This window comes from Cupressus sempervirens, chromosome 4 (genome assembly GCF_028749045.1).
Source record: "Cupressus sempervirens isolate cs-2001-9-10 chromosome 4, ASM2874904v1, whole genome shotgun sequence".
Classification (NCBI taxonomy): Eukaryota; Viridiplantae; Streptophyta; class Pinopsida; order Cupressales; family Cupressaceae; genus Cupressus; species Cupressus sempervirens.
Genome location: NC_143121.1, coordinates 503744528 through 503757262, shown reverse-complemented (window position 1 = coordinate 503757262; position 12735 = coordinate 503744528). Strand labels below are relative to the sequence as shown.

General features: G+C 34.3%; 1 pseudogene; it reads left to right on the top strand.

Annotated features, from left to right (window-relative positions):
- Nucleotides 1-1246: 1246 nt before the first annotated feature.
- On the top strand, nucleotides 1247-1978 carry LOC149562142 (actin-97 pseudogene; annotated as a pseudogene).
- The last annotated feature ends 10757 nt before the right edge of the window (nucleotides 1979-12735 follow it).

Here is a 12735-nt window from a genome sequence, read left to right as displayed (position 1 = left end):
TTCTAAGATGGTTATTAACCTCTTTTCCCAATAGCTAAAAGATTCTATATATGGTTCAAATCGAGTAAATTATTATTGGCAAAGGCTACATTAGGCTATCACAAAGTGCTAGAGGAAAATTGGTAGCTTTACAATCAAGTGCAAGATTTGAAAGAAAGCATAAGGGTATATTGTCGAGTGAGGCTATTCTTGCCTGGTCAAGTGCATAGTCAAAGTATAGTGGATTATATTGAGGATGGCAACCTCACAATTATAAATCCTGCAAAGCAAGGAAAGGATGCACACAGAACAATTGCATTCAACAAAGTATTTAAATCAGCTTCAATTCAAGAGAAAGTGTTTTTGGATACCCAAACATTGATTAGATCTATTCTATATTGTTACAATGTTTTCATATTTACATATGGACAAGCAGGTTCTGGAAAGACATACTCAATGGGTGGCCCTCAGGTAGTCACAGAGGAGAATTTGGGTGTGAACTACCAAGCTCTGAATGACTTATTCCATATTTCATATCTAAGAAAGGATGTATTCACTTATGATGTTGTCGTTCAAATGATTGAAATATATAATGAACAAGTCCAAGATCTTCTTACTTCTGATGGCTCCAATAAGAAATTGGATATTAGCAATAATCCCCAGCAAATGGACTCTATATTCCAAATGTAAATCCGATACCTATTGCATCTACACCTGTTGTGATTGAGTTAATGAACCTTGGGCACAAGAATCGTGTTGTGGGGGCAACAACTTTGAATGATTGCAGTAGTTGTTCTCATAAAGTGTTAACATTCCATCTTACCTCTAGAACAATTATTTGCAAATGTCTTCATCTTGTAGACCTTTCCAGAAGTGAGAAAGTTGATAAATTTGAGGCCACGGGAGAAAGATTAAAAGAAGCACAACATATTGATAAATCTTTATCAGCATTAGGAGATTTGGTTGTTGCTCTCGCACAAAAGAACTTGCATTTTCCTTATTGAAATAGAAAACTCGCACAACTCTTTTAAGACTCGCTGGGTGAGCAGGCAAAAACTCTCATGTTTGTGCACATAATTTATTTAGTAGAGCATGGAATTATTAACAATTGGGATGATGTGGAGAAAATATGGAACCATACTTTTAACAATGAGCTTCGTGTTGCTCCCGAGGATCATCAATTCTTCTCACAAAGCCTCCTTTGAATCTAAAAGTGAACAGAGAGAAGATGACTCAACTCATGTTTGAGGTCTTTAACACCACTGTTATGTATGTTTCTATCCAAGCCGTGCTCTCTCTTTATGCCAGTGGAAGAACTACAGGTATTGTTTTGGACTCTAGAGATGGGGTCACTCATGTTGTTCCCATTTATGAAAGCTATGTTATGCCACATGCAATATATAGAATGGATCATGCAGGTAGGGACTTAACAGAGTCCCTTTGCAAGATCCTTACCGAAAGAGGCTACTCATTCACCACTATGGCAGAACGAGAAATTGAGAGACATCAAGGAGAAATTGGCATATGTTGCAATGGATTATGAGGAGGAGATGGAACTATCAGGAAGCGAAGGAACATTAGGAAAAGTTATGAGCTTCCAAATGGTCAGGTAATCACAATTGGCAATGAAAGGTTCAAATGTGCTAAGGTGTTGTTCCAGCCTTCTCTCATTGGCAAGGAAGCTTTAGGAATACATGAGACTGCTTTTGCTTCCATCATGAAATGTGATGTGGACACTAGAAAAGACTTGTATGGAAACATTATTCTTAGTGGAGGTTCCACCATGTTTCTTGGTATTGCTGACCGATTGAGTAAAGAAATTGTAGCTTTGGCTCCGAAAAGCATGAAATTTAAGGTGGTTGCCCCTTCTAAGAGAAAATATAGTGTCAGGATTGGAGGCTTGATTCTCACTTCACTCGGTACTTTCCAACAGATGTGGGTAACAAATGCTGAATATGATGAGTCTAGCCTTTCAATTGTTCTCAGGAAATGCTTCTAGGCAATCTGCGTTTTGGAATTATTTACTCCTTTTTGTTGTTTGATGAAAAAATATTATGCTTTCTCCAATTTAGTGAGTTTATAAATGAGGATATAGGTTAATTTTGTAGAAGTCAATTAACTTCACCCAAATCACATATTTAGGAAGTAGTTATTAACCACGGAAGGGTAGTTCTTAACCTCCATCTCTATATAAGGAATCGTCTTATCTTTGTTGGGGAACTTTTTAGATTCGGGAAATAAGGGAACACTATGTTAAAGTTTTGATAGAAAAACAATTTTTGGATAGTGTATACAAATCTTATTCTTGTGATCAAAAATTTCTTTTATGTTCTTGGTGCAAAGAAATAAAAAGGAAACACATTTTGAGTCCTTCTTCTACGTATTTAAAAGTTGAAATGTTGATCCTTTCTTTGTAATAGGTGTTCTCACGGTATTGTGTAGATGTTTATGAATCTTTGGATCAACATTGTGCTAGTAATAGTTCTCAAGCATAGATCTTGATTGTTGTTATTAGCGATTATAAGTTAGTCCAGGAAAGCTTTGGAGTCGTGTGGTGCATTCGTCATCAATAACTTTGTATTTATCTTTTAAAGTTTGATTTCATCTCTTTTTGAAAAACTTTAAAATTATATCATACGAGGGAGTTGCCCCTCTAAACACAGAGGAAGGCTACATACCAAAAGCCTATCCAACTGTTGTGAACAGTTTGCCACATACACTCCATTGGGCCATTTTTACAATGACAAATTTGTTTACCAACAATCATTTACCCTTATGATATCGGGCTTGGGTGGTTAGAACCTTATAAATTCTCCTGCTACTAATTTGTATTGATGTGATTTGATGGCGATGACTTGATGGGTCTCGAGTTGTTACACATCAGTTGTTGGATTATTCAATGGACTTGGTATGCAGTGTTAATCATTCATTCCTTTCTCTTCGACAGTGGAGTCTGTCGTGAGTTATGGTTGGTATTCTCTTCTCTTTTGTTCCTAGTATCTAGACCCACTCAGGCATAAATATGTGTTTTTCTTAGTGACGTGACTCATGGCCACATCACTTGACATGGGTGATGTTATAAACTATTTTATTTAATTAATTTTTAATTTACTTTATTCAATTCATTTCTTCTCTCTTTTGTTGTTTAAACAATGTTAGCGTTTAATATTGTCTAAGTGCTTATATTTCACAGTTGCTTGAAAAGAATTCACATGTAAACTATTTCATTCCCCATATATAATAATAATTTGTGTATTTTATTTAATAATGACATATGTTGTTTCCAATATATAATTGAGCTCCATTGTAAAGATTTTGGTATTCACTATTCTTCAAATAAATTTGAGCTTGTTGTCTTTAGTAGATAGGGGAGGTAGTTTGGATGATCGAAAATCTACATCTGGTATTTTTTTTTTACCTTTAAGCTCTGCTTTAATCACATGGAGCTCAAAAAAGCAAAGCATGGTTGCTCTCTCTTTTACAGAAGCAAATGTTTCAATCACTTCAATAAGAACATAAGCTTTATGGCTCAAAAATATTTTTGAAAAAATTGTAGAGGTACAAATTCAACCTACTATGATTTTTTGTGGCAACATTAGCACCATTAAATTGGCAAAAAATCCAGTTCATCACAGTAGGACAAAATATTTTGATTTGAAACAACATTTCATTAGAAATTTGGACAAAAAAACAATTGAATTGAGTACATCAACACAAAGGAGAAAATAGCGGATATATTCACCAAAGCTATTGCAAAGGATCAATTTCTGATACTCACCGATCAGATTGTCAGTCATCTCAACATCAAGACAGCATATGAAGATTGACGTCATTCATGACTCATGTTCCACCGCCGTAGCTCGAGTTTCAGTCTTACTTCTCTTTTATCATGCCAATGATTGTTTCCAAAATTATCGAATAGACATATTAAGTTTTTCTTTAAGTAGTATTAGTTTTGCCAAAGAATAAGCGTGGGCTTCCACATGTAATCCATTGTCGGTTTTTCCAGTTGTACATGCATTGTTTACGGACAGTTAGTACTAGTGATTAAAGAGTCTATTCAAATCTTGATCTGTTAGATATAATCAAGGAGTCTACATAGGAAGATTAAGTAAAAATTGGGAAGTAGTTTGTATTTTCCAAGTTTTAATAAATCTCTATGTTGAGATGTAATTTATGTACATAGAAGTACGCTGCAATAATATTGCCAGTTTTTTATCTGCCTCAATATTGTGTTACTCTGTTTTGAAATAGAGCACCACCTTTTTATTTTTTATTATCTTTATTTGATGGGCAAGAATTGATATTGATTGCAGAGATTTTTCTCTTCACAACTGTTGCTTATTATTTTAAATTTGTTCGCTTCTATTATAGATACTACGGCCATAACACCAAACTTGATTACTCAGAGTTCTCAGATGAAATATCAGTGTAACTGGAGCCATGGAGAAATCAGAAAATGACTAATAAAGTATGGAATGGATAATGTAAAATAATTCCAGCTACATAATCACTAGATTGCAGATTGTCTCCTCTGTTGTGATTCCTTTCAGAGACCTGGGCAATTCGTAGTTCATGGAAGAAGCTCCCATATTATAGACATTATTACATTTTCGTTATCCTTGGCCTTTAATGGTCTCCAGCAACAAAATATTATACTCCTTGATTCTTTTCTGAAGCGATTATGAAAAAATAGTTATTCTGTCTTTTAGCATCTCATGCTTTGCTTTATTTTGATGATGGATTAGAATGTGATTCCAAATGTTGACCATAAAAATAAACACAATCGAATTATTCAAAATCTATGAAAATAATGAAGTGACTAATCAAACTGTAATCTTTGGGAAATCCCAAATATCAACCGACCCCAGTCAAGTATTATTGGAAAATGATAACCGAAGTTCCTGGTCTCGCAAATTATTTTGTCACTTAATACTCAAAATCTGAGCATTGTGAATATAATATAACTTTTTTTTAGGGCTCAGATCAAAATATTAAACATTCAAAATTCAATGCTTATATTTCTCCTTTAATATTCCTAGCGCAATATTCATATATATATATATATATATATATTAGTATCTATATTTCTAAGTCAAGCGCATGTCCTTACAAATTTTGTCAGCACAAATTTTGTTCAAGTGTACTTTTATTACCTGTGAAACCTCACAGGCTGGTAGAACCAATTATGATATCATTGAAATATCCTAGTAATAAATTCGTTCTAGATTTATATAAAAAATTTCACATAAATTCAAACAACAAATTTGTGTACAATTAATTTCAATTAAATCAACAAATTATACCAAAAATTATAAAATAGAATAGGCATTCTGAAATGAAACATGAATTCTATCTCTAAATTTTCAATAAAACAACAACGAAAATTCAAACGTAGCCATGGAAATTACAATGAGTTTGGATAACCAGAAATATGGATTTGAACCTGTTAGAAGTTGTAATCTTTCCTTGGTGTGTTTATAAACCAAGGTTAGACCTCCTTTCTTTATTGTTATAATATATTAGGATATAAGCCAAGGTATCTTGACATATTTCTTTTTTTTTCTTTTTCCACTACATTTTATTTTGTCATCTAGTGAAATATGTGAGGACAAATATATATTGTAATTTGTAATTTAGATTATTCCTCCTTAAGAAGAATCTCACACTTGGCCTCACAAACTTATGAATGGTGGCATTCATAGACATGTGAGTTACATTCTAACTCCTCTCTCTCATCTCTATTTAAGAGATGACCCTCCTCTCTCATTTCTAATGAGGTTTCTTCCTCTTCTCAATTATTGTATGAGTGATTGCTCTTTCTCTCTCTCACTCTCTCTCCTTAGGCTTTTTCATACCTCATTCATAATGTCACAAGGGGTTTTCTTTGCTTTCCCCTTTCCAAATATCTTTTCTTATGGTGTTGGATCTTGAAGCTTTCTCTCTCCTATCTTATGGTAATATCTTTTCATGCATTAAGTCGCTTAGATTCTTTCCTAGTATTACTTATTTACATATTTCTTTTTCATTTCTAACATGGTATCAGAGCAATTTAATCTTTGTTTTTTGAGTGTTTGCATGAAGGTAGGATTTGAAGGAGACTCTTGAGAGAGATTTCACTAATTTCTTTTTTAATCTTCTTAAGTTGGAAGAAATTAAACTTTTCCTCAGTTTGGCTGGTTTACCGCCAAACCCGATTAATTCATGTTTGCTCTAATTTGTGTAGGTTTTGATATATATTGCATTAGTCTAATTTACTTACATTTTAATCTTTTCTGAATTTTGTCTATTATAACTTCAAATATGTCTTTGCAATATTTTTTTTAATTTATTTGTGAGACTTCTAATAAAACAAAATCAAATCCATCATTTTACTTTTAATAAAACAAAGTACTTTTTTTTTTCTTTCCTTCCTTCTCCTTCTATCATAGATAAACCTAAGCTCTATGCAATCCTAAACCCCTTTTTTTTTTTTTACCATCTTATACTTGGTTTGTAGAACCCACAGATTCCACTACAACCCCTATATTATCATCCCCTGAAGAGATCCTTATATGAGGAGGAACCCTTCAACTCTCACAGTATCAGACCACCACTAAAATTGCATCAAATAATGCATATGCCCTAGCCACCATATCTGTTGGCAGTAGCCCTACAATGTAAATCATTTCCCTTTCGAAATACATTCGATTCCTTAGCCACAACCCTATCCTCATAGTATCCAAAAGGGCCATTCGTACCATATCCTCATCAAACTTCTTGATGGGAATAATTCCTCCCACCCATGTCGTTGATCCATGCAACATATAACCACTGATTGCTTCATCTAATACAGTTGCATTCACAAATGATGGATTTATGCAAATCTCTTCAATTTTTATCAGTGTCCTATACTTAGGTAACATATCATATATGTTTGAGTACAATATGGACAATACTTGAGTTTGATAGATAGGGCGTGGAGCCCTTGGCTTCAACACTCCATCTCCTATTATGCACCTTATTGCATGCTCCACCTCTCCAAGCATTGCTTGAAATAGTTTGTCGAAGTCTCCCCTAAGGTATGTTGATTCCAGAGGAAATTCCCATGTTAAAATAGGAATCTTCACTCGTAAATTTAACACCTTATGATCCATTTTTTTAAAACCAGTTCCCTGCATTCTATATAAGAACATGTCTTAGAATATTTAAAACATAAAAAATGAGAAACTCAAACATCTAAAAAAATTTCTTATTTTGAGATCAAATCAGTCAAGATTCTTTAAAGAATATATATATATATTCACCTCTAATGTGAAAATCTACACTAAACTTTCTAGTGGTATCGTATTTTCTTTAAGTCTACATTTTTTAGATATGAGCTTGAACTATGTCTCTTCACAACTATGATTTTTTTTAATGGTGTGATGAAATAACTTAAACATTACATTCATATTATGACAAATTTTCTCCAGCTTTTTCAATATAGTGTGGAAAGGCTATCTATATTACTACTGTTTATAATGTGAAATGAATGTTTCCACTTCAAGTGTTACTCTTGCTAATAGTCATTTTTTTAATGATCTTTTTATGAGAGAAATGTCTAGAATAGCAAAGATAGCATTTTTTTTTTTTAAAATGGTATTTACCTGTTGTTGACAACAAATTGGTATTTAGATGTGACAGAAGTTTAGTGAAATCTCTTCTAAAAATTCATCAAGCTATTCAATAAATCAAAGATATTAGTCATTCTACACTTTAAATATAATAAATAAGAAAGATAGCATCAGATATAAAATATCATTCAACATGCTTCACATAGTTGAATTCATATAACTAGTAACTACATCTGAAGCTCAAACTGTTGTGCTACTTCAAACCTCTTATCCTCAGGTAGACGTCTGATTCCAAATGCAAAAAGTTTAATTCATGGGTTGTATGTCTCCTGTGGCTGCTACTTATTTAAATTCATAAGAATATGGAATCTTCATCATCATTCCAATCCAGAATGACCACCCAACGCATGTTGTTCAGTCCTCTGGCTAACCTGCACCGTTTTTATTATAGACTAACACTATAACGTTTCTTTTGCCATTATTTTTTCTGTTCGGTAACTTCCTGTAACGCATTTTATAATTTGAAATTTGTCTAAGAAACATTACATTTACAGTAGGTTATTATTCACAAAGAATAAGACAAAGGATGGACGTATCTTCTTGGCTGGGCTTTCTTTGGCCAATGAGTATATCTTGCAAATGCTGTCATTGGTACTTACTATAATTATTCGTAGTTGGAAGTGCATGAGGCAATTGAAAAGTGAGAGGCGTTCTCTTATCAAAATTTATTTGTTTTTTTTTAATTCAAACTCTCATCCTCATCCAGTTGAGTTAGAGAAGTATCAACAAAAGGATCAGGAACAGAATTGTGAGATGATCATTTCGATTTTATTTTATTTTCAAACATTTTAGAAAATGTGCTTGAAAACTGGATATTTTCGCTATTAATCTTGTTAGAATCTAAATCAAGATTCATTGTTAGAGAAGATGTTGTTCCAAAACTCATTCGTTGTTAAAAACATACTGATGTAGTTGTTCTGTTGGATAATGTAGCCATTTACGTCATCTGTTCCCGTTCCCTTGACTTTGAGCGCCCTACTTCACTAACCTTAACATGCGGGAAAGCATGTACCTCGTGCTATATTCCTAAATCTGGAGCCAATTCTTTATCACTGTTAGAATTAAGTTTGGGAGCCAGATAAAACTTTCGGCAATTGGTATTATTTTTTGGGAACCTCCAAGAGAAAAATTTTGTTTGGTTTAACGTCGTCTAGTTCAAGAAAATTTTCCAATTAAAGCTTTGACCTATACTACCCACTTATATGGTGATAGCGTTACTTTATATATTGAAATGATTTTCAACTAATCATTCTTCCTCCATTTATTATTCTATTTTCTTTGAAGAGAAAAAGGTAAGTGTTGAAGGAAAATTCTATCATATGATAGATAAAAAGTTTTTTTTAAAAATGCAATAGCCTTTTAATTTTCATTTAATATTAAAAGAAATTTTTAGAAAAACAATAGTTTGGGTTGTTTTGTAAGTTTCAAAATCTTGCATAATGATCTAATTAATTTAATGCAATTCCAATTTATTTAGGAATTAATATAAATTTTTTATGTTTTTATATCAACTAAGTTTATTTTAGCATCATTGTCTTGGTATTAGATATGATTTCTATGGTCTTTTGGAGGCTTGGTCGATATAGTTTTTCTATAGCCATTTTGGTTCCATGTTATGCCTTATTATTGCTTGCTTATTGAAATTTACTATCTTAAAACTATCGTTGAGACTTCATGCTAAAGTTTGTCGTCCCTTATGTCTTGTATGTAGGTAATCTTCTCATAGGAGATTATATTCCAAAGGAATAAGTTAAATTATCTAGCATGGAAGATATTTTTTTTACCCAAGCTATGTTAGGTATATTTATACGTGTATATATGGGTGCACACATATATACCCAAATAAATATACAAACTTATGTGTCTACTGTGACTAGTAAATTGTGAGTATACTTTTGTATACCCAACTTTGTCTCTATATGTTTCATGAATATAAATATGTTTTATAATTCAACACCTTCAATATAGTACCCATGTTCGCCCTCAATGGAGTTTTCCTACCTAATATTCATCTTCTTTATAGTGATCATTACTCTTCCAAATATCACTACATTTACCTCAAAATTTTTTGATTATGAGTTATCTTAATCATTTTCCTTCAACTTTATTATGATCTATTGATGTGCACATAGTTGCAATTTTATGCTTTGATAGCATTATGCCCATGTTGGCACTTTATGGTTTTATACCATTGATTTACATGATTTATATGATATTTTTTGTAAGTTGCATTGGGAGCCAATTTATCAAGGTTAACTATGGTGGACCCGACAGTTTTAAACTGACTCGTAGTTGCCTTATCTGGCCCGTGGAGTATCCCTCCCATCTATAATTGGTGTGCACTTACTTCAATGGAGTTTCCCTCCATTTGTTCCACTTTGTTCCTCAATACGAGGATGATATTTTATGGGGATTTCCCATTTCAATCTCTTTTTCTCCTTGGTGTATGCTCCTCGTGTTGATTTATTCATGGTATTGTAGAACAAGAATTAGTATGCAAAGAACATTAACAAATAAAGTAAACATTCACAAACCAAAAACTAAATTCACATATATGCTTAGACAAAGAAAGCAAACAAGAAGTGCAAACCTCACAAGAGAAAACACTCCATGCTTTCTTGATTCTGTAGATGTGTCCTTTTGTTGTGGATGTATGCTCAAGATGCTCAAAAGCTGCTTCAATGGAGATGGGTAATGACAAATTGGTAGCTTTGTGAGCTCTCAATTTGGCATTATAAGGGTAATATTGATGGCTTTGGTTCTCAAAATAGCATGGTAACTTTAGCTCAACGATTGTTGATGAAATGGCTTGGGATGGGATTCAATTTATAGGCTAAGGGGTAGAGGGATGGAGGGCTTAGATGCAAGGATGGATGAAGGCTTAAGGAGGGCTAGGATGCACTCAAAGGAGAGCACATGGATTGTTCTTGTTTAGCACCAATGGGAAGGTGACACTTGTCACAAGGAGGATGAGTGTGAGAGGGTAGGGTAAAGGGTTGGTTAAAGGCATGATGAGTGAGGTTGAGTATGTAAGAGGGATGTAAGAGGAATGAGTGTGGAAGAGGGAAGAGTGTGGAAGATGGGTGTAAGAGTCATGAGTGGGCTTGTAAGAGTCTTTTATGTTTTGTAAGAGCACTCATGACTTAGTGGTTGGGTTTTTTGAGGGGAGACTTTGGTTTGGATTAGGAAAGTCTTAAACTTGTTTAAGGAATGTGACAACATTAGGGGGTGGATTAGGCTTGGGTTTAGGATTATATTAGGGATGTTAGAGATGTGCAAGTGGATGGCATTAATGAAGGTGGGTGAGTTAGTGGCTAAGCTTGGTTAGTATGGGTGGATGGGGTGGATTAGGCTAAATGGAGGTTTAGAGATAGGTTAGGGGTTTTTGAATTTGAGGATTTCATTTATCAAATAGATTTATTTAATAAATGGGGATTTTTGGAATTAGATAGGAGAAAAAGATTTAATTGATAAATAATAGATTATTTGATTTATCAATTAGGACTATAGATGATTAATTAAATTAATCAACTAGGGGATGACAAAGGATTAATTAAATAAAAATTTAATTAATAATGCCTTTTTAGATAACTAAATAGGATTACTGAAATAGTGTAATCAAATTTAGGTGTCTACATTTTGCCCCTCTTTGACATAGTGTTGAGACAACACTATTTCAAAGAAGTTCGAATCAAGACGACACGAAGAAGATGTTTTAGCAACAAGGTTGCCCCAGTCTTGGATAAGAAGAGGAGAGACTAGACTTAGATGATGCCCCCTCAAGAAGGCGGTGGGGAGAGAAATGAGGCTCGACGACTTCTTGAAAAGTACAAGAAATTGAGACGAGCTGAAACGCAGGTTGGCGAAGACAAGGGGCTGAATTAGCTCAAACTCTCACTACGGGAGAATGATAAAGGGAAATCAGAGGCACAAAAGTAAAGCAAGCTTAAGACTTTCCAGGATTGGGGGGGGGGAGATGGAGGAGCGGAGCGCTATAAAAGGAATCCATGGTAGGGAGATGGATGATAGAATGATAAAGCTGATGCAACAGGATTTCAAAGAGTCAGACTGGCGGAAGATGGGTTTCGAAGATCCCTAGGACTAGGATTGTGGATCTCGAAAGATGAGGCTTGGTGGATTGATTTGATTGGTGGATCCCTAAAGCTAAGCGTGAGGAGTGATTCAAAGAGATACTGATGCATAAGCTGGGGTAGGAGCGATAGATGTAGGATATGGATGGGGGATAATGGAGATGAAGGGAATTCATTGAAGCTTTTTGAGCAGGGGGATACTTCAAAGAGAAGTACCACCATGTAGTTGAGCACTAGATTTTCTATAGGACTATTGGTTAATTGCCAAGGTTACCAAGAATATCAAGGCTTTTTCACCAACCGTCCAAAGGACTGATGAACTGACTCAAAACAAACACACAAGGATTGCCCCAGTATCACACATGAATCTCAGAGGAAGCAGCGTGGAAACGACACTAGGTAACCCACAAGCAGAAAAAGAAAACAAGCAAAAGACCTGATCAAGACCTTACGCTCTAATTGCCCCATTCGCAGCATACCATGATATGGAAGATCGTGGCAACCTTGAGGAGGGAACAAGGAGATTGCTTGGAAAAGATATTTCAAGACCCAAAAGGGAAGATCCCAAATCAAAAGAAAGTGAAAATCCAAAAGAGAACCGTTTGCCAACGAGATGGATAGGACGAGGTACTAATGGACCAAGATCAGACATGAGGAAAGCTATATCCTACAAGGATCTATCATAGAGCACCTAAGCTGATGGATCTGGATGAGTGATGCGTCTGGCAAGCTGAACTAAGAAGGATAACACTTTGGTGATAGGAGATCTAGCTAAAGGATGCATTGGAATATCTAACCAAAGTGTGCGATGTGTGCAAGATGTTGACCAAGGATGAACTAACACGAAAGCCGGATAGATACAATGATACTAAGCTAAAGAGGATGTACAAGCTGACGGACCAAGATATGTTACAAATGTACAAGTTTGTTCATGTTTTGGTTTTTTGTGAGATGGAAATGTTTGTGAAGGATGGGATGTCTATAATAGTTGATAGGTGGATAGGTAGATG